Source organism: Vicugna pacos, chromosome 1 (genome assembly GCF_048564905.1).
Source record: "Vicugna pacos chromosome 1, VicPac4, whole genome shotgun sequence".
Classification (NCBI taxonomy): domain Eukaryota; kingdom Metazoa; phylum Chordata; class Mammalia; order Artiodactyla; family Camelidae; genus Vicugna; species Vicugna pacos.
Genome location: NC_132987.1, coordinates 71,256,307 through 71,279,500, shown reverse-complemented (window position 1 = coordinate 71,279,500; position 23,194 = coordinate 71,256,307). Strand labels below are relative to the sequence as shown.

The 23,194-nt window shown below is 37.3% G+C and overlaps 1 protein-coding gene and 1 long non-coding RNA gene across 5 annotated transcripts in view; one reads left to right on the top strand and one right to left on the bottom strand.

Moving 5' to 3' along the window:
* Nucleotides 1–1,964, top strand: part of LOC140697401 (uncharacterized) — a 54,018-nt gene extending 52,054 nt beyond the window's left edge. Inside the window, exon 3 of the long non-coding RNA XR_012074398.1 lies at nucleotides 1,253–1,964. This is a non-coding gene — a long non-coding RNA (uncharacterized lncRNA). The remainder of the gene's footprint in view (nucleotides 1–1,252) is intronic.
* The window catches only part of LSAMP (limbic system associated membrane protein), a 736,440-nt gene that overhangs the window by 63,597 nt on the left and 649,649 nt on the right, over nucleotides 1–23,194 (bottom strand). The gene's annotated exons all lie outside the window — the stretch shown is intronic.

Sequence of the window (23,194 nt, the reverse complement as noted above, 5' to 3'; positions counted from 1 at the left end):
CATTTTTTATCTTCACTTCGCAAATAAGATATCCTCCTACCCTCTCCAATCTGTACTGAAATATTTAATTGAGTGAAAGATTCGAGTAGGGGTTTTATAAGTAGTTGCAGTATTTCATTTTAACAAATGTGATGGGTTGTAGCCATATCTCTACAAACAGACACCTATTACCAGAGGGTCCAGAATAATTTAATATTATCCCAAAGATCACTATGCACTATGCCTGTCACATAGTAGATACTCAATAAATGATGATGACTTCTTGATGATGAATTGGAAATGATTTTTCTTTGACAAGCCATTGCTGTTGTGACTGAGTATTTATTCAAGGGTTCACTGCCAGGGTTAAAGACTGTGGTCAAAGGACAAAGTTAAGCTCGCTAGCTTGTGGGAAACTGTCCTTGATGTTCTGACCTCGTTAGCATCAATCCCAGGGTTCTTGAACCCAGTACCAAAAGTAGGCCTTATGACTGCATTCAGGAAAATTACAGTTCCTCTCTACGGGAGCACGACCAGGGAAGACTGCAAATATGCATATAATCTGAAGTAACTTTACACAACGTGACCCTGGATGAGCTTTATACAAGAGTGTTTTTCTTCTAAAGTTCAGGAACAATATCCCTAATTCGTACAACACCTAACAACAGGCTGATGGTATGATTATATTTTTTAAAGGTTAGCTGCTCCCCTAACAAACAGGTGATTGATTTTTTTTATTTGAATTCTTGGAGCACTGAAGAATTCCTTTCTGTTCCAAACTACAATGAGGGCTCTTTTTTGGAAGATTTCTCTCTGTAGCTAATTTTTTATGCTAATCAGTCACATGGTTATCTCCACTTTAACACCCCTACTGATCCAGATCTCTTGCATAGATTATCTGCATTAGCCCTATAGAGGATTTCAAGCTTACCCAGGGATGTCTTGAGTTCCTCACTGACTTTTGCTAAAACAAATGGTTCTGATAAAGAAAGCTAATTGTTCTTTGAAGCAACAAATGACACCCAGAATTTCATAGTGCTCATGCTCATTAACTTTGCCTTGCGGAGGTCTTATTTTCCATCAGATATTTTACACACACTGACCAATAATGCATTCAGACTCACTGATAAGAAATAAGCACGCATTGGCAGTGTTTAACTATGAGGGGGCCCAAGAAGCCAAATGCTTTCTGCCACAGAATATGAAGTTACTATTGATTTCTCTCTTATTCAGTTGCACCACTGATTTGATTTCTGTTATAATCGTGCCACAGGTCTATTCTTTGGACCAAGACTCCATGATGACAACCGTGTGCAGAATGGCTTCACCCATGTTCCTGTCATCATGATCTTACTCTTAAGATCTCACCCAAGACTTCCCAGTTACCAGGTGCTGCTCATTTTCACCACCCCCAGCAGTTTTACTTGGCCCTCTTCCATACTATTTTTTTCTTCCTTTATCCTTTATTCCTCCGTGGTGATCATAAACATGTGAGGAACAACATGCTGGGATTTCATAAAGTCCCTGAGTTATGAACTGAGAAGACATGGATACTTCCCCCATTATCAGGAGAGCAGTTTTAATTAGCTTTTCTTCTAATAGTTCTTCCTCATTCTGTCCACACTCTCTCCCCTCCCTAACTCACCCCTTTCTCTTTGGAAGCTTTCCAGCAATAAAGCAGAAGGAGGCAGTCTGAGAAAGGTTAGGCAAACACAACAATATTACCAGAATAAGTAACATATTGCTCATTAAACATTTAAAATCAACAGTTGCTCACTCGATCTGCCAATATTTTGAGAAATGCCAGTTTTACTGCTAGGTGCCACTTGGCTTGAGCTGCTTAATTCATGATTTGTGAACTGACATCCAGGATAACAAAACCATATTCCAGTTAGGATTTTGCCGTCAAGAGGAAAGCTGAAATATCACAACACAAAGCTCCCTGACTGTTTCCCTCTCCTTCCCACCTCCCTCTTCCTCTCCCTTCCTCCCACCCTCATGCCTCTGCCTTCATTCCAGAAACAAATGGATGTGTTAAAACAGTGAAATGTGTTTGTGGAAGATAAATAGTTTATCTTAAATATACCGTTGTAGTGTCAAACTGAGTCTCAAATACATGTACATATTTTATTCACAGACATAACATTTCCAAATGAGTAGCTTCCCCCCTCTTTTCAAACATTTATACATGAACGCGATGTCTACAAAAAATAAGAAAGGAACGACAGTGTGGCTCAGATCTTATCAGTATTACGTGCGGATCTCATCAAGAACATGAGCTCAGCGTGTAGTATTTTGTTTCATAAAAGACACCCTTTCCTGACTGGCAGCAGAGAGAAATCTCTAGATTTTTAACACATCTCTCTCCTTCTACCATTTTGAAGTTTTACTGAATTTTTGTTTCGCTGCCACAAATGTGTCCCTTCATGGCTAAAGCTTCCAATCATATGGTCATGCTCTGTGTTTACTTTAGCAAGGAAATCCTTTGGTCAGTTGGAGCATCAATAACTAAGTTCCAGGACCCGTACTGTTTGAGGGAGAGGAGTTGTAAAAACAAATAAAATGCGGCTCCCACACTTAGGCAGATCATAGACTGTGGGAGAGACAGCTAAGCAAACAAATGATGATGGCGTGCTGTAATCATGCTGTAACAGAGGTGCTCTGATCTTCTGCTACAACTCGGGCTTCTCAACTCAGTGAGACTGGATGTGTGCCATCAGGCCAGTGAGCTCCACGTCCGTGAGCCATACCCACAGGTGCCGTTTTCTACCACAATTATGAGGTGTGTGGCTGCCAATGCTGACATAGCAAAATGACAATTTTCAATATCCACAGAGTCATGGGGAGATGATCATGATTAGAAGAGAGAACCTCACAGGGAAGTGAGACTATGAGTGTCCTCTCAGAACAGTAGTGTGTCTCAGCTTGAGATAATCTAAGATGGAAGGGAGCAAGGAAGAGATGATGGAGAGCACTTTGCACAAGCCTAATACCATTGGTCATGGGATACCACTGTGTATTGAAAAGATGCAATGATGAAGCATTTTCGTTCTGGTTATAAAGAATGACAAACAAGATAGAAGCAAAAGAATGCATCCTCCACATTCATTATTAACCAATACAAGATTTACTTGGTACTTTGAGAACACACTGCTCTATAATAGAATTGCAATAATAATGATGATGGTGACACATGTTACCATCTCCAGAAGTAAGTGAGAATTACTTGGGAATGGATCTACAAGTGTGGCAGCTAAAAAAGGATTTGATGAATCCAAATAGCTTTGGTGAATTACAGGGTCAAATTGAGTAGCAGAGACTGATGCTTCTGAAGCCTTGGTATTTGCACCATCTGCAAGTTGAATACATTACTCCAAATCTGCAGTACCCATATCTCAAAATTTTGATGAAAGCTACATGACAGTGTATTTATGATAGGCCCTAAATAACCACTCTCATGCCTTTGGGGCTGCAAGTTCAGTCAAGTTTGCATCATTATTACCATTCCTTGGGCTTATAGGGGGCAAATTATATGATCCAAGAAGTACAAGTCCAGCCAAGCAGGTAAGTGGGTTCAGATTTATTGTGAAGATGCACTATTCTACCCTTTTCTGCTGCCCATGATACAGGTCCACGAGTGCATTTGACAAAATTAATGGAAACTGTCAAGTTCAGATTACCCAAGCCATTGGATGCTTGGAATATCATAAATGAGTAAATAAAACCCAAAGATAAAGCTCAAACTTGATATTGCTAAAAATTTTCAAATCCCAGCTTCATCACTGAGGCATTTATTACTTACTATTTGGTGGAAAATCTGACAAATATTGGTTTTATATACCTCTTTTGAGCTTTTACACAGTAATTTACATTGCTACTAATAAACAAAAGCTGACATTAGAAGGTAGGAAGAGGAGATGTCATCCATTCACTCATCCATTCAATAAACACACCATTAGTGCTTGTAATATGCTCCACTAAGCATGGGGCTATACAGACAGAGGGCAGGGCTCCTACCCTTCAGAGGCTCACATTTGAATGACAATTCTAAGAGGACACAGCAAGCCCTGAACAACTGAGAACTGGCTGATTGGCTAAGCCATTGTGTACCTGAGAAATAATGACGTCTCACTGAGAAAGAGGCCAACTTTGCAGATACAATACAGGAAAATTGAATAAAAAACGTTATTTAATACCTAGTATCTGCAAAATACTAGGTAAAACGAAGAGCCATTGCATATGAGCACTGGATACCACAAATCTAGTCTTTGTTTTCTGGCCTTTTGTTAAAAATATGTTTTTATGACAACCCTTGTATCACAGATCAAATGCTTCATTTAATTTTAAAATGCTAGCATTAAACATAATCTTGGTGCCTATGAATTTAAATTCATTTAATTCTTATTTAAAAAGTCTGAATTAGGTGTAAACATTAAGACCCATTAAAGAAACACATAATTAAAATGAATTTAAAAGCTCTTATAGATTTGAATATACTGGTGACCACAGACATCAAGGGAAAAACTCTAATGCTTAAGTCAATCAACATAAACTGGATGGTTGCCTGGACATCAGTGATATTTCTGGTGATCATTTCTGTGTCACTAGCCTCTGGACAGGCTGACTGATCCCAGAGGGAAAAACAACTTAGGCTAGACTAATAAACTCTCCCCTGGAAATGTGAAACTTGAATGGAATCTCAGAATGAGATGTTTCGTTAATGACATCATGCTACAGAGAACTGTCTCCTGCTTAACAGTTGCTCGTATGTCTTCTGCTCACTTTGTTTATGATCCCACCCATCCAGCTTATGAATCTTGTTGCCTCTACCCTGCCAATGAGGGCTTTACTAAAAGCAAACATTCTTCTACTTCTTCTTGACTTGCTCTGTTCTTGGACTTGGTAGTTGTTTATATTCACTTGCTACTTAAATGGGGGTTCTAAAGTGACGCTGATTAAGCCAGATGGGACATGGGTAGTATGATGAATGAACTTAATGGCCATAAAGAAAAATTGGAAAAATATCCAATTCCTGTAAAATATGAAGTAGGATCAGATTGGGTCATGCTCATCTTTTTCACTCACCTAATAAATATTTACTGATTACTGAAGTCTATGCTATAGGTAGCTAGTCCAGATTCCCTTTCCAGATGGTACAGCTGCTGTGAGAACTAAGGGTTGCAGCTTATATTTGTGGCTTTCTTTGGGGAATTTTTGGCGGATGGGAACTAAGATGTCCAGAAACCTTTGAGTTACAAGTTACTTGTTCCCAAGTGATTAAGGATGGACTGTTTCAAAATTAAGCCCAGCCTTTCCAGATGGGACAATCAAGAATTTGTACCTGATATAGGAACAATAAGGCAAGTTGACTGAATGAGAAAGAGAACTGAAGTCAACTCCTATTCCACTAAATTCTGAAGCATTATTTACATTTTCAGGTCCTAAAACCCTCTTTCATTTATTACCATTTGGAACAAATAGACAACTGACTAGGGTTTGGGAGTGTCTTTATTAAACAAAGGATTTTGTTACACTATAATCTACTAGAGGAAATTTGGGTAAGAAAGAGAGAACTGATTCAAAAGGATGAGAAATATGAAGGTCAGAAGGCAAGAAGATAAGTAGAAAGGTAAATGAAAGGAAAAGTGGTCTAGGGAAGAGAGTCCTGGTATGACTGTACTTTGATGGAACCAGGGCTGGGAAATACTCGTAACAAGACTGTGTGGGTATTTGATGGGCAGGGGATGGGCATATGATTGTGCCCATAGTGTAGATGGCATAAGCATTGTATGCAGATAGTGTACGTGTAGAAATTCAGATCCAATGAATAGCTGATTGGGTCCCTAAGCAAGCTGGGGCTCTGTCGGAATCTTAGACCTGAATCAAGTGTAGGGTAGTAATCCTGGTTATTCCCTATTTACTCACTACTAAGCCATTGTTTACATAAAGAAATGAAAAGAAATTATAACTTAGAAGTGAAAAAAAGAATACTATAAAAGGAGAATGAGTCAGGATTGGCACAAATGGTTAAAGCTAAAATGAAGTATTTTTAAAACTTCATGAGGGGATACGAGGGTGGAGAAAATAACTGATGAATGGAGTCAAAAATAAATGAGGGACATGACATTAATGATAAGTCCAAATGGCTGAGAGACTCAACTAATTTCTTAAATCTTGTTTTAATAAGAAGACAATTACTGTGTATGAGTAGGATATAATTAACTTTCTGCAAAAAACAGCTTCTAAAAGCAGAGAATGGAGTAATTGGGAAATTTGGACATTAACAAATCAGTGACTCTGGGTATATGATGCCTACAATTGATTTGATAGTTGCATGTCACAGTGACTGAATCTGACTATTGCAAAGGTATGAAGAAAAGAGAGAACTATATATATCCAAAAGATGTAGTAATAATAAATGAATGGAAATAATCTTCATAATGGGTAAAAAGAGAATGATTTTGGAGGCTGATTTAAGCAGTTCTTAAATGAAACAGATGTTTGTAGAGAACCATTTTAAACATCAAGATGACAGGTAAGCAATATTACCTCGAGAAGAACAAATGGTGGACATCTTTTCTGATTGCTTTATGGTGGACAGAATCATAAGCAAGTAAAAAAGTCACCACAGGACAACTCGTATAGTTGAATTTCAATAAATAAGAAATAGAGAGTAAAGATTTTAATTTGATTCAAATTCAGTCTGAAATTAATGCTATTGTTTTGTCAGTTAGTAAAGATTTATCAAGAGTGACCAGAGATCTAGTTCTGGTGATCTCTTTAGAGGCAGTATTATACTGAGTATCATTGTATACAAGAATGACTACAGAGAAATTGCAGATGGCACTAGATTTAAAGATATTGCAAATGTCAGAGAACTGAAAAGAATGCAAGGAATGTCAACACATTTACAAATATAAACAGAAAGCATCTAAAATAAGATTGAACTTGGCAAAAATAAATGTTCTAGCAGAGGAGAAAACAATCTAACAGACACACATATTCAATAAGAATATGAACCTAGAAATCAGCAACATTGAAAAAAGAACAAGCATGAATGATTATAAGAAACACAAGTATATTCTGAGTACAGCAAATATAAACAAAGAGCTCTTCTTTTAGATGCTGATCATAAGGAAGCACTCTTCAAAGGTCACAGAGGTGCTTGCAGATACAATACAGGAAAATTGAATAAAAAATGTTATTTAATACCTAGTATCTGCAAAATACTAACCTAGGCTCAGAAGAAGGTATATGAAACATGGAAAATTCATTGAATATCTTTATGACCCAAATATTAAAAAATTGAAGAAATTTAGTGAAGAGAAGAGCAAGAATTAATGAGATGGATAAACTGTAAGAATGCTGCAAACTCAATTCAACAAATACTCAGATTTAACATCTGCAGTGTGCAGTGCAATGTGCTTGGTGTTAAAAAAAAAAAAAGCAGAATTTGCATTCATCTGCCCCAGCTCTCCAGTGTTTTATTCTTCTTTGGTAGAGAGATTTAAATACACCAGAACCTGCCTTGTATTCAAGAATTTTAGGAGCTATAAATGTGAAATAGTGAGAAGGACACTAGAGTGAGCAGAGATCCAAGATCTGTTATGATTATGAGATTATGTGGTTGGGTGAGATGGTCCCAATTCCTTTCTCAATGTTACAATTCCATGGTTTTCAGTTCTGAAGAAAAGACTAGAAGACTAGAGGGGAAGTGAGGCCATATCAGCCAAGGAAAGAAAAAGAGTGAATTGAAGGAGATAAGCTTAGGAGAGGGTGTAGCTCAAGTGGTATAGTGCATGCTTAGCATGCACAAGGCCCTGGGTTCAATCCCCAGCACCTCCTCTAAAAAAATAAATAAACCTAATTACCTCCTCCCCTCAAATTAAACAAAACAAAATAAAATAAAAAATACAATAATGAAGGAGACAGGCTTAATACCAAAGGAAATAAGCTTAATATCAATTATAGGCATGAGCAGCTGGTCAAAAATCATGCTGTAACCAGCACAGGTCAAGACTGGAAGATAAAAATCACATTTTGGGGGGCAGGTATCTGCTATGTAGTGTGAGATACTCCGTTATCTCATTTCAATCAAACTGGATATCGGAAGCAACTTATAAAAGCAAGGCCCAAATTAGCACCAAGAACCATGCAAGCTGATGCTGCCAGGATCTGAAGCAGTACCATGGAGAGCTCCCACTATGTCAGTGGGCCTGAAGCCAGGGTTGCCCTGTCATCACATGAAGTTCCCCATCAAATAGAAAGTAAGCATTTGTGTTCTTAAAGTATCCTCCAGAAAGGGTTATGTCAGAGTTTTCATCTGTAACAGGGCTTTGTCTACCAAATATGGCTTTTAGTGGAGAGCTGGTTTTTCTAAGTCTTTGGCAGAGATTTATTCTTCAAGTCTTTTAGTCTTTGCTGGAAATTTATCCTCTGAGAGCACAGATCTGTTCCAAGTCTTATCTTTTGACTTCTTCTTGGTAAAGAAGCCATTTAAAAGAGCACAAAGGAGTTACTATTCAACAAGAATAGCAGGATGAATATATAATACCAGCCCATTTCTTCCTTATTTTTACTGAATATTTTATAATTTTACTATGCCCATATATTAAAATATTAAAATAAAAACTATAAGATAACTTATCAATTTCTATTCTATAGCACAAAGTCAAAATTAAGGGAGAGTCTTATTTTAACAAAAGTTAGATAAAATGTTGATAATTCAGATATTTTCTCTTTATGTTTATATGCTTTATGATGTCTTGCAGGCATCAATTTTAAAGGTTAGGATGAATAAATGAATGAGGAAAAGTTAAGGTAAAATATTACAAAAGTATATTCAAAAGTCAAAAGAATATTTAATAGAATCACAGAATGTTAATTATGGAAGGGACGTTGAAGATTTAATTTAAAGTCCTTATTTTACATTTGAGATAACTGAGACCAGAAAGATGAAGTTAGTAGTTGACAGTAGCTCCAATTAAAATTTAAATCTTCTGACATCTATTGCTTTGCAGTCTTTTTCTTAAATTACATGCTAATTGTCACTACTATTCAAAATGTAATCTGTGAATTTTTTTACTGGTTCACCATGTAAGTATGCTTATCCAAATATTTACTCCCAATTTCTATATTTATCTCATAAATATATATATATATATATTTATACATATATAGTGCATATTCATAGGCAGTTAATATTTTACCAACTGGCACTGGTCCGTGGACCGCACTTTGAGTAGCAGTGATGTAAATGACAACATGCACCATCTAAAATTAGAACAAAGATGGTTACAGAGTGGAAAGATGCTATGTCCAATAAATGAAAGTCTACAATTCAACTTTAAATTCTCCCTTTTTTCCCTCAAACTTGAAACATTAGTGGCACTGTATTCCTGGATTTTCCCCAAACAAAATTGTTAATGCTGCTTTCAGTTCTGACTCTCAGTGTCTCTAATCTGTTCTTAATCCCTTTTTGAGTGGTTGTCAGAAACAAAGTGGGCAAATGGTACTGGCTGAATAGGCTAAAGCTTCATCTCCACAAACCCACTTCATTTATGACCCAAGATGAAATGGAGCAGCTGTCTCAGAGGATAGGATATCATTTGCAGGTTAACAATGTGTTATCCTTTCTTATGTATTTTGGAAATTGGAAACCACCTTTAGATAGTAAGTCAACTTTTTTTACTCAAATTGCTGAATGTTTCATTGCTGCCTATGTAAACAGAATTCAGCAATAATGTTCCCTTGGATAAATATGCTCAACTTTAATCATTTTTTAAAAACCATTCTCCCATGACAGAGACCTCATACAAATGCCAAGCCAGCATCAGCAATAATTAACATACAAGAAATTTTATATGTTCTTGATATTAGAACAGTAGGTTTTCTTTGAACCACTTTGACCTTAAAACATGGGGCAAAGTAATAACCTACATCAGGAATGGCTTTCATTAGAACTCAAATGAATACTTTTATCAAACTTTAAGCAAATTCAATTAGTTTTTAAGTAGCTGTTAATACTTTATAATACTAAATAAATACTCTATGGTAGAGCTGACTATAATTAGAGTGGTGACTATATGAGAGCTGCCTTTCTCCTTTCTATTATGTATATTATTAGTATGATTTTATTATTTCCATACATTTATGCAACTATCAGACACTATAAGAACAGCTTGTTGACTTTTTAATCTTAGAATATAAATCAAAGTAAAGACAGATCTTATTTTAATAAATAGCAAAAAGCAAAGTTCTACATATATTAAGACCATTTCACTGCTCTTGATAAAATGAAATGTTTTAATAAATATCTGCCATTTATTAATTTCATTTAACTCAGCTCTTCTGGTTTTTCATTAAGTAGAACAATTATATTACATAAGTTCATGTAGGAAGATAAATATTTCAAATGATGTTTGACCCAGTCTTCCAAATTGCAGCCAGTTTTGGGGAGTAGGGACAGGGTGTTGTGTTTTTCAGAGCCATGGCCAGAAACTGAGGTCACTGTCATTTAATGAATTACCAACTCAGCAAGCATTTGATCTCTATACATATCCATAGTATTTTAAGTGACAGAGGGGAGAGTGGCCAGAAGGTAGGTAGGAATTTAGAGTAGGTGACCTCAGAAAGATTGGTGAATTATGTATTCTGCTTTATAAATTGCAGGTGAACTGTAACCTGCTTCATGTGGCTACAGTAAACTTAATCATGCTCAGAAGCCACAGAATGAGGTACTGATTGATATTTCTCAGGCAGTAAGTACCATAGGATACCGTTTTGCCACTTACCCTAAAATCTTGACCTATTTTGTGGGCAGTATGGGAAGCCCCAGCTCTCATGTCTCAAGGCACTTCACTTTACAAGGAGGAAATACCTGGGACCTTAAGGTCCCATGGATCAGAATTTTTTTTGGCTTTGTTTTGCTTACAGCTGCAGTCATCTGATGCTAAGGGGGCTGGGGTAGGGTAAAAAATACTGACTGCTCTTCATTGTTGTTACAAATTTTATTTGAGATGAAGGGCTATGAATCCTCATTCTTTGTAAGGTGACTGAACTAAACCCAGAGAAAATCACAATAGCAGATTGGAAATTAGAATGGTGGTTATTAGGCAGTTTATTGAATCAAAGAAATTCTATACTCCATTTAGATTAAAAAATGGAAATATAAAAAAAAGCCAATCCTACTAAGAATTTAATAGTAAGTACCAAATATTATTACTTATATTTATAAAGGGTATACAGGTGTACTTCAGAGATGTTGCAGGTCAGTTCCAGACCACCACAATAAAGCAAATAACATAAAAAAAAGAATCATATGATTTTTTTTGGTTTTCCAGTGCAAATAAAAGATATTTTTACACTATATTATAGTCTATTTAGTGTGCAATAGCATTATGTTTAAAAAAGCAATGTACATACTTTAATTAAAAATACTTAATTGCTAAAAACTGCTATCATCTGAGGCTTCAGCAAGTAGTAATCTTTTTGCAATAGTAACATCAAAAATCACTGACCATAGATCACCATAACAAATACAATAATAATGAAAAAGTTGTAAACATTGTGAGAATTACCAAAATGTGACAGAGACATGAAGTGAGCAAATGCTATTGGAAAAATGGCACCAATAGACTTGCTTGAAGCAGGTTGCCACAAACCCTCAATTTGTAAAAAATGCAAAAGCGCAAAGCACACTAAAATGAGGCATGCCTGCATTTATGCTTATAAAGACTTACTCTGCTTAATCTATGCTTTGTGATATTCTAAGCACTTTTATCTGTGTAGTCTTCCCGTATTTCAGCTCACTTCCCTAGGCCCCTTCCATTTGCCATGAGAATAACATGTTTTGCCCCTGAAGCCCTGGCTCTGGCACAAACACATGTAAAGTTGACTTGAACCCAAACTGCGGCTGGACGCCAAGCCCCCTGAACTGCAGCCCGATGCATAGTCACACAGCTGGGCCTCGACTAGATCATATGAGACACAGTTAACCTGAAAATCTATGAATAGGAGAGTGAATGCCTCTTTTTGAAAGTACAGAGTCTGAAGGTGGCTTGTTATGCAACATCATAGAGCCAAGAATTAACTGATAAAAGTATTAAGCCTGAATTGACTGAAGCAATCACTGGCTAAATGGTGGATAGTCTCTCAGGAAAATACAGCCACATTCACCTTGTCATTTGATTGGATTTAGATCAGGTATTGATGAATAAAAAAGAAAATATTTATCCCTTCATATTTTCACTCAAAATACATGTATGTGTGGGGATGTGTATCTGGCTATGTATATACACACACACACACAATTCTGCTGATTTAGAAAGCAGCATAAAAACCCTTATTCCATTTTTTTCTCATAAACCATGAACTATCACAGCAAGACTTAAAAGAAGTAAAAGCTCTTAAGTGCCAATTAATTATCTTGTCATTGACTTAGCTGTGCTAAGAGCTGCTTCTCTTAATACATTTGTGTTTATCTTCCCATTACCCCCCTAGGCTTTTTGTGCAGCTTCTAGTCCCATCTGTTCCCAAACTTAGCTTTTATTTAGAATGCAGTTGTTAATTACGTCTTTAACACCTCCCTGCTACTCTACACAGCATCTGACCCCACACCACACCCAGTGTATCCTGGTGTAGATCATCCCTTCTGTTGTTCAGAGTTCCAAGTCTCCCCACTTTCTCTCTCAAATCAAAATCTTCCTAATACATTGAAAGAGAAGCAGGGAATATACTTAAACTGGTCCTAGTGCACTCCAGGCCATGTCCATTGTTCCACTGAAACTCTGCTCTCTTTAAGAATCAGACTTTCATGCTTACTGCCTGGTCTCTTGAAGCTCACAACCTTTCTTTTGGGTGTTTTGTAAAATTCAAAGAATGCACAGGTTGAACAGAACTCTGTTTCTTCACAGTCCCTTCTCCTTTACCACCCTTATCTCAAACTATTGAGAAGTATAAGTTTAGAAAAGAGGAAAGTCAACTATGTGGCACATTTTTTGGAAAGAAAGCCTCACCTATCCTAACTCATTGGCTGGAAGAAGGGAGTGTGGGAGAACAAGAGACAGCCACTCCACACCAGCCCTCTGAGCACTAAGGATGTCAGCCCCTCTCAGAGCCAGACTCTGCCTTGCAGCCCACAGAGCAAATAAACAGGAAGTGAAAAGAAGGTTCTCCCCTCCACTCTGCCAACAGTCAGCTGGAATTGAAAGGCTGCTCTTGAGGATGGGCAACATTCCTTGTGTTGGAAACTGGAATGCAGCAAGCTGTCATTCTACATAATGGACACGTTGCTCTTTTAGAATTAAGTGTAAAATATGAGGTTGCATAGCTGTGTAATCTAAATATCTTTAATGCCAGATGTATTGGTGAATTTTCAGAGATGTATGCACTGCTAGGGGTATGTGTGTTTGTGTATAGTGTTTACTAAGGAATAAAACTTGGATTCTGGTGCTCAAACTGGGGTTATATTTAGATGAGGTCTAGGAACGTCTGAGGGAGTCAAACTATAAAGTCTGGGAAAAACTGACATTTCAAATTTGAATACATCACTGTATTAAGTCTCAGAAGGCCTGATTTTCAGCTCTGCTTTGGTCTCCAATTAGGTGTAACTCATAAATGGAGACGGTGGCATTAGAGTATCAGTGAAATGGCCATAGAGGGGAAAACGAGAGAGAACTCTGGCAATAGCCTTAGAGATTAATATTCTATAACTCTATTTGATAATCCTATAAGAATAATTTACTTCTTTATTATATCTGAATTCTCTATAAACAATGTAACATTAGTAATTCTGTTTAGGAATCTCTACCAGGCTATTGCCTAAGACATAGTCCTAAAAATTGAACACTATGAGAGAAACCCTGTCCATGTCGCCATCACTACTAAAAAATGCAAAAAACATACAAATCATATTAAGAGCATCTTATAATGCATTTAAATATAGTTACAGTGGAAGAGATAATTTTAGGCACTCCCTCAGAACTGGCAAGAACATCCTCTTTCACATCACTCCCATTTGTTATTGTTTGCAGACACAGTGAGTACCTAACGCTTGTTTTATGTAAACAAATAAAAAACTCAATAAACAGTCCCTTCATACTCTGCGGCAGTAAACTTTCATTTTAATGAGATTTGGATTCAATACAGTGATTTCGATTTCTCATCAAGTTGATTAAAATAAGATTCTACCTGAATTTCTAAATCTCAAAAGCACCCATAGCTCTACAGACAGGTTCAACGCAGAAAATGTTAATGTGCTCTCTCCCTGAGATGTTCCGCAAATAATTCCCTAAACTTGTACAAGGCATGGAGCCTCAACCAGGTAAAATTATTAATGACTTTACAGATTAATAGTCACATGACTCTACATGATAATCCAACAAGAACGGTTTACTTTCCCACTATATCTAAACTCTCTGTGAAACAACATGGCACTAGGAGCTCAGGCCAGGCATCTCTTCCAGGGTAGGTTAGTAGTTTGGCATGAGGACACTCCTCACTTTTCCAGTCAAGGATAAGATGTCACAGGTAGAGAAGACTGAATCCAAATTATGGAGGTAATTTGCTTTTTAAGCCCTTTCACTTCTTCTCTATTGTTTTTTTCTTGTATTTCCAGAGCACATCTGAGTAAAGCTTTTCACATATCTATGTGAAATACACAGATGAAAATGAAATTTCAATAAAAGATGTAGCGATTAAGCCTGTAGAAACTCATGTGTAAATGACTGATGATGCTTATTATACTACATCCCCCCAGAGGTGCTTCCATGTGGAAAGAGTTTCATACACCAAAGGTACGAGCATCTAGTGAAAGGCTGAGCAGCCTTGGTCCTCTAGTGAAGCTCTTTACAGCCAGTGTGCTGGGTCACACACATGCGACAGGAATTGGTTTCAGGTGTGAAGAGAGATTGAGCCCCTTAGCCCTCAGAGAACCCACTCAGTTTCCCCATCATCATGAGCAGCCCAGTCTAGTCAGCTGTAAAGACATCATCATTTTCCATGAGTTTCTTGATGTGAAAAGAGCTTGTGTGAAGCTCAGTTAGGATGAAGGCAGACTTTTTGGATGGGGAGATAGGTGTTTCCATTGTGACATAAATTATATGACAGTGTGCCCTCTGTATACTTTTCTCACCCAACACTAGCTTACTCTTAAAGACACTCCCAGCTGTGTGTGGAGGGAAGGCAGGGAACCAGAGGTGGATTTACCAGATACTTTATTGTCATGGAATGGTGGCAGGAATGGCCCCAGTCTTCCTCCTTTCCTTATCCACACTCCTCGCTATGTTGAATGGAATTTTGTAAGCCCCTCCCACTTCTGACTCTGGGCTCAGCTAGATGACTTGCTTTAACTACTGAGATGTTAGACAACATGATGCACCCTGGGGCTTGTTCTGCTCGTGTTTTCTGCTACTGCCATTAGAAGAAACAGGCCTGGGTGGGCCTGACGGAGGATGAGGGACATGGTAAGAGCTGAGTCATCTTAAGACATGCCAAAGCCTTCTGAGATCAGTTGATCCCCCCAACACACAAGTCATCTCAGCCAAAATCAGCAGAGCCACTTTTGCCAATTACCCCACACACATGAGCAAAATACGCTATTGCTGAATGTCACTGAGTTTGTGGTTGTCTATTATGTGGCAGTATTCAAGCAACAGATAACAGATAGTCTAACAAAGCCCATGCTTCCTGGTCCCTTACTAACCAAGGATCCTTTCTAAGGCCCTGGGGGAGGTCTTAGCTGTTCAGTTTGGTCAGATGTTTTGTAAAGGTTGCAAAGTATGATTTTTGATCCCAACGGGTTATAACTGTTGCCTTCTTTCACCGCTCTTCTCCATCACACTCTTCCTAGTTGTGAGTGGCATTGTAGTAGCTCCAGTTATCTTGGGATTCCTGCTAAGGGGAAATTGAGTTGGTGCTGCCTATTGTTAGGTTGAATGGGATATGTTTATGAGGTTCACAATTGATTCCTTGAATAGTATATTATTCACACCCTAGTGTAAGAATTACCTTCCTCCCACTGTTTCATCTTATTCAGTATTGTAGGGACAAAAGTTGTAATATGATATGAGCGTGTCTTATGTCGCTCAACACTAGAATTACGTAAGTAGTGGAGGACAAAGTTTGAAATGTTCAAATCCAAAAGACAGTGAATTATAAATTCTCCCAAACATCAGACCTGTAAAATTTAAGCAGAGTGGTTCAGCTGCTTGTGAAAACTATTTAGCACAATCTACTGAAGCAGAATATTTGCCTACCCCAGGACCCAGTTCTAAAAACATAGCCAGCATAACCAATAAATCCCACTCCTAAAACACAGCCAACAGAAATGAGTTCATGTCTTTATTAAATGACATACAGGAGAGCATTCTCAGTGGCATTATTTACAATAGTCCCAAACTGGAAACTGCCCAATATCCATCAGTAGTAGAATAAATTTTTCTAATCATGGCATATCCGTACATTGGAAAACTCAACAGCGTAAGAATAAACTATCTGAACTATGTGTGTGTCACAAACACATTAAGGGAAAGAAACCAAACACAAAAAAGAGTATTATGGGGATTCCATTTATACAAAAGCAGGCAAATAGTGGCTATTCTTATGGGTGCAGTGACTGGAGGAAGGCAAGAGGAGTGCTAACAGTGCTCTATTTCTTGATCTAAACACCTATTTCATGGACGTATATCTGTGAAATCTCACTGAGCCATACGTATATGAAAGGGGCACTTTTCCTGTTTACACTTCAATAAAATATTTGAAAAACTGTAAACGGGATTCAGCTATCACCAAAATGGAAAACTTTTCTTTTCAGGAATATTCTGATCATGTAATATATATAATCATGAATACTATATATATAAATTATATATATATATTTTTAATGTAAGCTGGAGCCATTTATCAGCATTCTTCTTTTTAGGAAAGTAGTCTGTCATATTACTACAAATACTGGGTATGGCTGTGCAGGAAGTTATCTGTAAAATCCTGCCATATCTCTGAATCAAGAAATACTTAAATTTCTTGTCAACTTTACACAAAACACTAAAACCAACAAAGATAACATAAAACTCTTAGTTTGCCACTAGAATGAAAACATTGGTCACATTGTGGTTAAAGACTATTGTCAATTCAAAGAATATTTAAGAGTAGTCACTGTATGGGAAAACTTGAAGTGCTCTTATATCTTATAGCTTAGAAATGAGAGGATACCAGTGGAATTTCCCTTATCCCCAGTTGACAACATTCCTAAACACTTGTATGATACTGCCAATAACAGCTGTGAAACTTTTAAAATTATCAATACTATAATACGAACTTTGATCATCTGTAGCAAAGGGGAAATTAAATTGCCTTTCTATGTCTGTAGACATAGAAAACAAACTTAGGACTACCAGAGGGGAAGGAGGTGGGAAGGGATAAATTGGGAGTTCAAGATTTGCAGATACTGACTGGTATATATAAAATAAATAAACAAGTTTATACTGTACTGTATAAACTGTATTCGATATCCTGTAGTAGCTTACAGTGAAAAAGAACACGAAAACGAATATATATATATATATATATACTCATCTATGACAAACATTGTGCTGTGCACCAGAAAGTGACACATTGTAAACTGACTATACTTCAATTAAAAAAAATACAAAAATAAATTGCCTTTCTGTATGTTCTATAGGAAACGTTACAAAAGTGTAGTCTTATAAAGAAGCCATCATAATATATATAACCCAAAAAAAGTAGGGATAAAAGTATTAGATATATATCAGCAGTTAATTAATAAAGTGATGATATTATCTTGCTTTTTTATGTTTATAGTATATACCAGTTTTTATAGTTTCTAATTTATAGTAACATCTATTTCACCTTTAAATAAAAATTGACTTTTATATCCAAATTGTATTATTTTTCAAGAGCTCTCCCAAACGATGAAAGTTTCAGGCCCCATCAAACCCGTGGCTGGGAACCACCATGCATATTCCACAGCTGTGTGCCCCAGCTGCAGGGCTGTCTCCTGCCAGGCAGGTTATCATTGCTTCAAACCCCCTTCCTCTTTCCAACTCCTCTATGTTGTAGGTCAGTCAGGCCTTCTTTTCTCCTTTCTGACTTTCACTTTCTTCTTTTGTTCTTTCTTACTCTTATTTATATAGTCCCAATATGCACTACAATCTGCATTAAAGATTATGCATGAATACCTCTTTATCGCACCAGTCCTTGCCCAAGAATTTAGACATCTCTCTTCTAGTGTAATTGGACAACGGTCTGTGATGTAGGGCAATCATATCCAGATCTCTGATTTATCTAGCTGAGTCCTAACATTTTCCTCACTACCTACAACTCATTGCCTCTGGCCACTGTCTATACCCTAACCCCCTTCTGTATTTAGACTTTGCTCCTACTTATATGCAGCATCTAAGAGCAAGGGTGATAAGCTGGGAAATACAGTATGTGCTAAACATACATGAGCTCGTCCAAGACCCTCGGTACCCTCTGGATGAAGGAATATTCTCACATTGAAATGCTATGTAAGTAATGAGAGAATGAGCTCATTCTGAGCTTTCTATGTTTATGCTGGAATTTGGGAAGATGGATAACACAATAAAGTAAAAAGTAAGGGGCTTCTTTGACAGACCATCTTATTTAAAACTACCAACTTCTGGGTTAGGACCACTAACTCAGCATTCAGATTTAATTCACTGTTCATGAAAAATGAAAACCACTGAAACACATTTTTCCCCCACAAGGAATTCAGAAAAAAAGTCTCAAATCACTGAAAGAAGGATTAATTTGCCTGTAATGAAGCTGACACGCAGGAAAAATTTAAAATCAATCTTGTGCTTAAAAGCAGAACAACACTGATGGTGTCTCCATATTTTCTCCCTCTTCCCACTGCTAGCTTGATACCAGTGAACACAAATTATGCATATTACCCACAAATCTTCCCTCTATTTAAATTAAAAAAGGAAACACCATGTTTTTAATCAATCTATTTGCACTTGGCTGTCAAAACTCACAAAGGCACTTTGATTTCCTTTCATTATTCTCAAGAGAACCAAATACAGATGAATAAAAAAGAATGAAAAGGAGGGCAAATTAAGGGTTAATGCACCTTGCTAAATTCAGAAAAATGAAAAAAAAAAGAAAAAAAGGAGAACTGTGTTTATTCATGGCCTTGAAAAATCTGTGCTATGCTTTTTCCCAGTGACAATTACCAGAATCATCAGGTAAAAATACAGGATTTTGTTCTTTAACTATCAGGTTTTTCTTCTATGGCTTTTTTTTTTTTTCCGATTTCATAAGCCGCAGCTCTTGACGTCAAAACAGTCCAATCTCTCGACTGTGAATTACAGGGTCCTGGTGGCTGGGTAAGACCATCCCTAAGAACTTCAGGGATGTATCATTTTGATCTTGTTTGTCAAAGATCTTCTACCAACAGTCAAGAGACCAAATGCTCATCAAACGACAAGAAAGATGGAGTGAGATGACTCCTAGAAAGTTCTGGGTCCTGGGAGCAAGGCATCTATGCAGGAACAGCAGAAATTCCATTGGTTACACAAACTGGCTGGTTATTAGAACTTCCTGAGTATAGTTTCCAGATTTAGCAAACAAAAATACAGGATGTGCAGCTAAATTTGGATTTTAGGTAAATAACAAATCACTTTTTCATATAACCACCTTTTCTGGAAGTGCATCAAGGGGTGATACGTTTCTCTGACTGGATCTCTGGAATGTGGGAGGAGCAGGTGGATGGAAGTAGCATGAGAAAGGATGCGTGTGTTTAATCCATAATAAGGACATATGACACACTTGTAATTCCCTTTTAGTATCTTTATTCCTGGCAGAATAAAAATCTATCTGTAAGGCCATATTTATCCAAGACTCTTTGGAAACGATTCCTTCCAGACAGCCAAGTTTTTTGTTTGTTTGTTTCCTAATAGCTGGGGAGTGCCATCTTTAAGCAGTAAGATATTTTACATTTTAACTTCTTTGGATGGAAATCTTTCTTAAATGTGTCACACATCTATTCCTGCCATTTTAAACAGAAAACATTGCTACTAATTCAACTTATTTTCTTGAAGATCTAGGGTTATAACTATGAGCATCTATTATTGTAATAGATTTTGGTATCTTTAAAATTCATTGAAGGATCTGTTGGACTGTTCGCCCTTTCACTAAATGTCTCTATTCTGCTCTGAGTTTTAAATTTTTCACATCTGCTTTTGTTGTTTTTCTGTCTTCTGGTCAGGCTATTAACTATTATCCTTCCTCTTTTCTAATTTTCCCAAAATTCTTTCTCCCTTTAATTTATTCCTCCTTAACTCCTAAGGTTTAAAAAAGACAGCAAAGCATTAAATTCAGTTCTTAGCACTGTGTGATATTTAAAAGAGTCCCATATTAAGGTCCTAGTGGGGTCTCCTGTGAAGAAGGTGCATTAACAGCTAAAAAAAATGACTATAAGCTATCAAAATAGTTGCTACATAGATATTCTACTCAAATTGATGGCTAGCTAGTACCAGGGAGATACAGTTATAAGGTGGGTACTTACCTATCCTAGGTAGGTAAGTGAGATGTAATATACTGCCTCTGGACATACACGGTAGTGTTTGAGGTAAAAATTGTCATGGTAGAAAGGAGTGTAGAAAAAGATGGGACCAGTAGCTATAAGGCAGGTGATCCTGGGTCCAGGAGACAGTAGACACAGAAACAGTGTATAGAGAAATCATCTGGTCTGACATTCCCAACCTTATATGATGTTTTACCATTCATTTAATCATCTGGTGCCTTGGTTTTTTCATTTGTAAAATGATGCTGATAGTTAATACCATCTTTAGGAAGACAGGAACATTCTAAACTTGTCATAAAGGAGGCAGTGTCTACTGTTTTCCCATGTGATACACACTTCATTGGCCTCAGTGGAAAGACTTTCGAATCTAAGGGAACAGAACCTCAGTTCGTTATGGTCATGATTTACAAGTGCATCGTTTCCTTACCCTGAGGGTGGTTTTCTGTTCTGCCTGGCACTTTTGTGCTCATGCAGGGGGGGCTCTTGCATTCCCTGGAAACAGATGCTGAGCAAGGCCTGCCATTTGGCTTTGGACCTCCCTGTCTGCTTCTATGCCCATTCCTTTCCTCTGCCACTGGTTAGGTAAATGCAGACCTAGACTTTTAGATGTGGTGGGTAGAGTGGGAAGGGAATAATTAAGAAGTCCTATTTATGACTCTAAGTTTTAAGCTTCCCACTGGTGCCTCTTACCTGAGAACCCTGAACTGCACAGGGTTGGGCTACGTTGTGTGTACGGGAAAGAAGGGGTGTCAGAGGGGTACTCCTCAGATGCTTGTCCAGCTACATATAAAGCCACTGATTTGTCCTCTTATTTGTTCAGTGTTATTGTTGCACATAATTTTCTCTATGGCATACTTGGGGAAGGGAGGGCAGAGCAGCACAAATCTAACCCAAGCCCTAGGGATTACGGTGATTACATGATATAAAAGCTTGACACACACTATGCCCTGGGTAAGAGGGGAGGGACTGAGCAGAGAAGGATAAAATGGTAAAAATGGTAAATCATAGTGTTCTACCTAATAGGGAGGCTGTGAGGAATAACTAATGAATGATTGTAAAGCCTTCTGGAAAGATAAAGTCTATAGAAATGCAAAATAATTATATCAGAGAAGTAGAGATGTCAGTTGAATATAAAAGAGACAGCTTTTATTCCCATACAAATATCTTGGTCACCATCAGCAGCAGTGGAGAAGAAAACAGGGAGAAGAGAATGTGACAGTTTAATAGTGTTTTGTTAAAAATAGCACATTTTATGAGTGTCTGGACTTTCTTTAAAATGAAAAGATGAGACCTGACTCACTGCTTGCTGGAATAGGTTCAGAAGTGCCTCTGGCAAAAATCACTGGGCTTTCCCACCTCTAATTTCTTACGTTAATTAAATTGGGAAGGTATATTTGGTTTATGAGAGGAGCGACGTCAGGAAGCCATGCTGGTAGGCAAAGGACCACTTCATGTGGGAGCAGTTTGTGAGTGTCTGCCTCTGAGCAACACAGCCTTCCACCCTAGATCCAAATCTCACTCCAGATCCAAATCTCTGGCACATCAAATTCCTCCTATGGATGTCCTAAGGGTTTAGATAAGCTCAAGGAAGACCACTGGCTTAAGGACTTACATTCAGGAACCTAGGATGAGGGGGAGCTCTTGGCTCTATCTATGAGTGTTTAGAGTTGTTCTGAGGCAGCATTGCCTCAAATTTTGAATGATGATAACTGCCATGCAAAAAATAAATTCTATGGCAAAGTCAATTTGGGAAACACTGGATTAAAAAAAATACAACACCATCAACAGATGATTGGATAAAGAAGTTGTGTACATATATAATGGAATACTACTCAGCCATTAAAAAGAATGAAATAATGCCATTTACAGCAACATGGATGGACCAGAGATTATCATACTAAGTGAAATAAGCCAGAAAGAGAAAGACAAATATCATATGATATCACTTATATGTGGAACCTAAAAAATGACAAATGACACAAATGAACTTATTTACAAAACAGAAACAGACTCAGACATAGAAAACAAACTTATGGTTACCAGGGAGTAAAGGGCAGGGGAGGGATAAATTGAGTCTGGGATTTCCAGATACAAACTACTATACACAAAATAGGTAAATAACAAGGTCATACTGTATAGCACAAGAAACCATGTTCAATTTCTTGTAGTAACTTATAGTTAAAAAGAATATGAAAAATATATATGTATGTGTGTGTGTAATTGAATCACTAGGCTGTACACCAGAGACTGAAACTTTGTAAATCAACTATCTTCAATAAAAAATCTCAGTAAGATATCAAAAAAGGAAAAAAAGAAGCTTATTTTTAACTCCAAGAGGTTCTAAAACATTTAATATGTTAGCATGTATTGTGAATTTCCAAAAGATAAAGGTAGTATGTTCCCTAAATTTATTTGACCATGGAACTGTCTCCCAGAGTGTTTAGCAGGGCAAGACATGAGGCACACTTTGGGAAATACTGTTCTGGGGCCACTTACACGTTTTTCTTTTTGGCTTAGGCTTCCTCAGGATTTTCTAGAGAGCTGAATTCGCTGAAGAGCCAACAAAGTGAACTTGAGGATTCCGTTTCAGTCTGAACAAGCTATTTAGGTTGCATCTCAGACCACTTTAGGACCAATATATGATTCTCT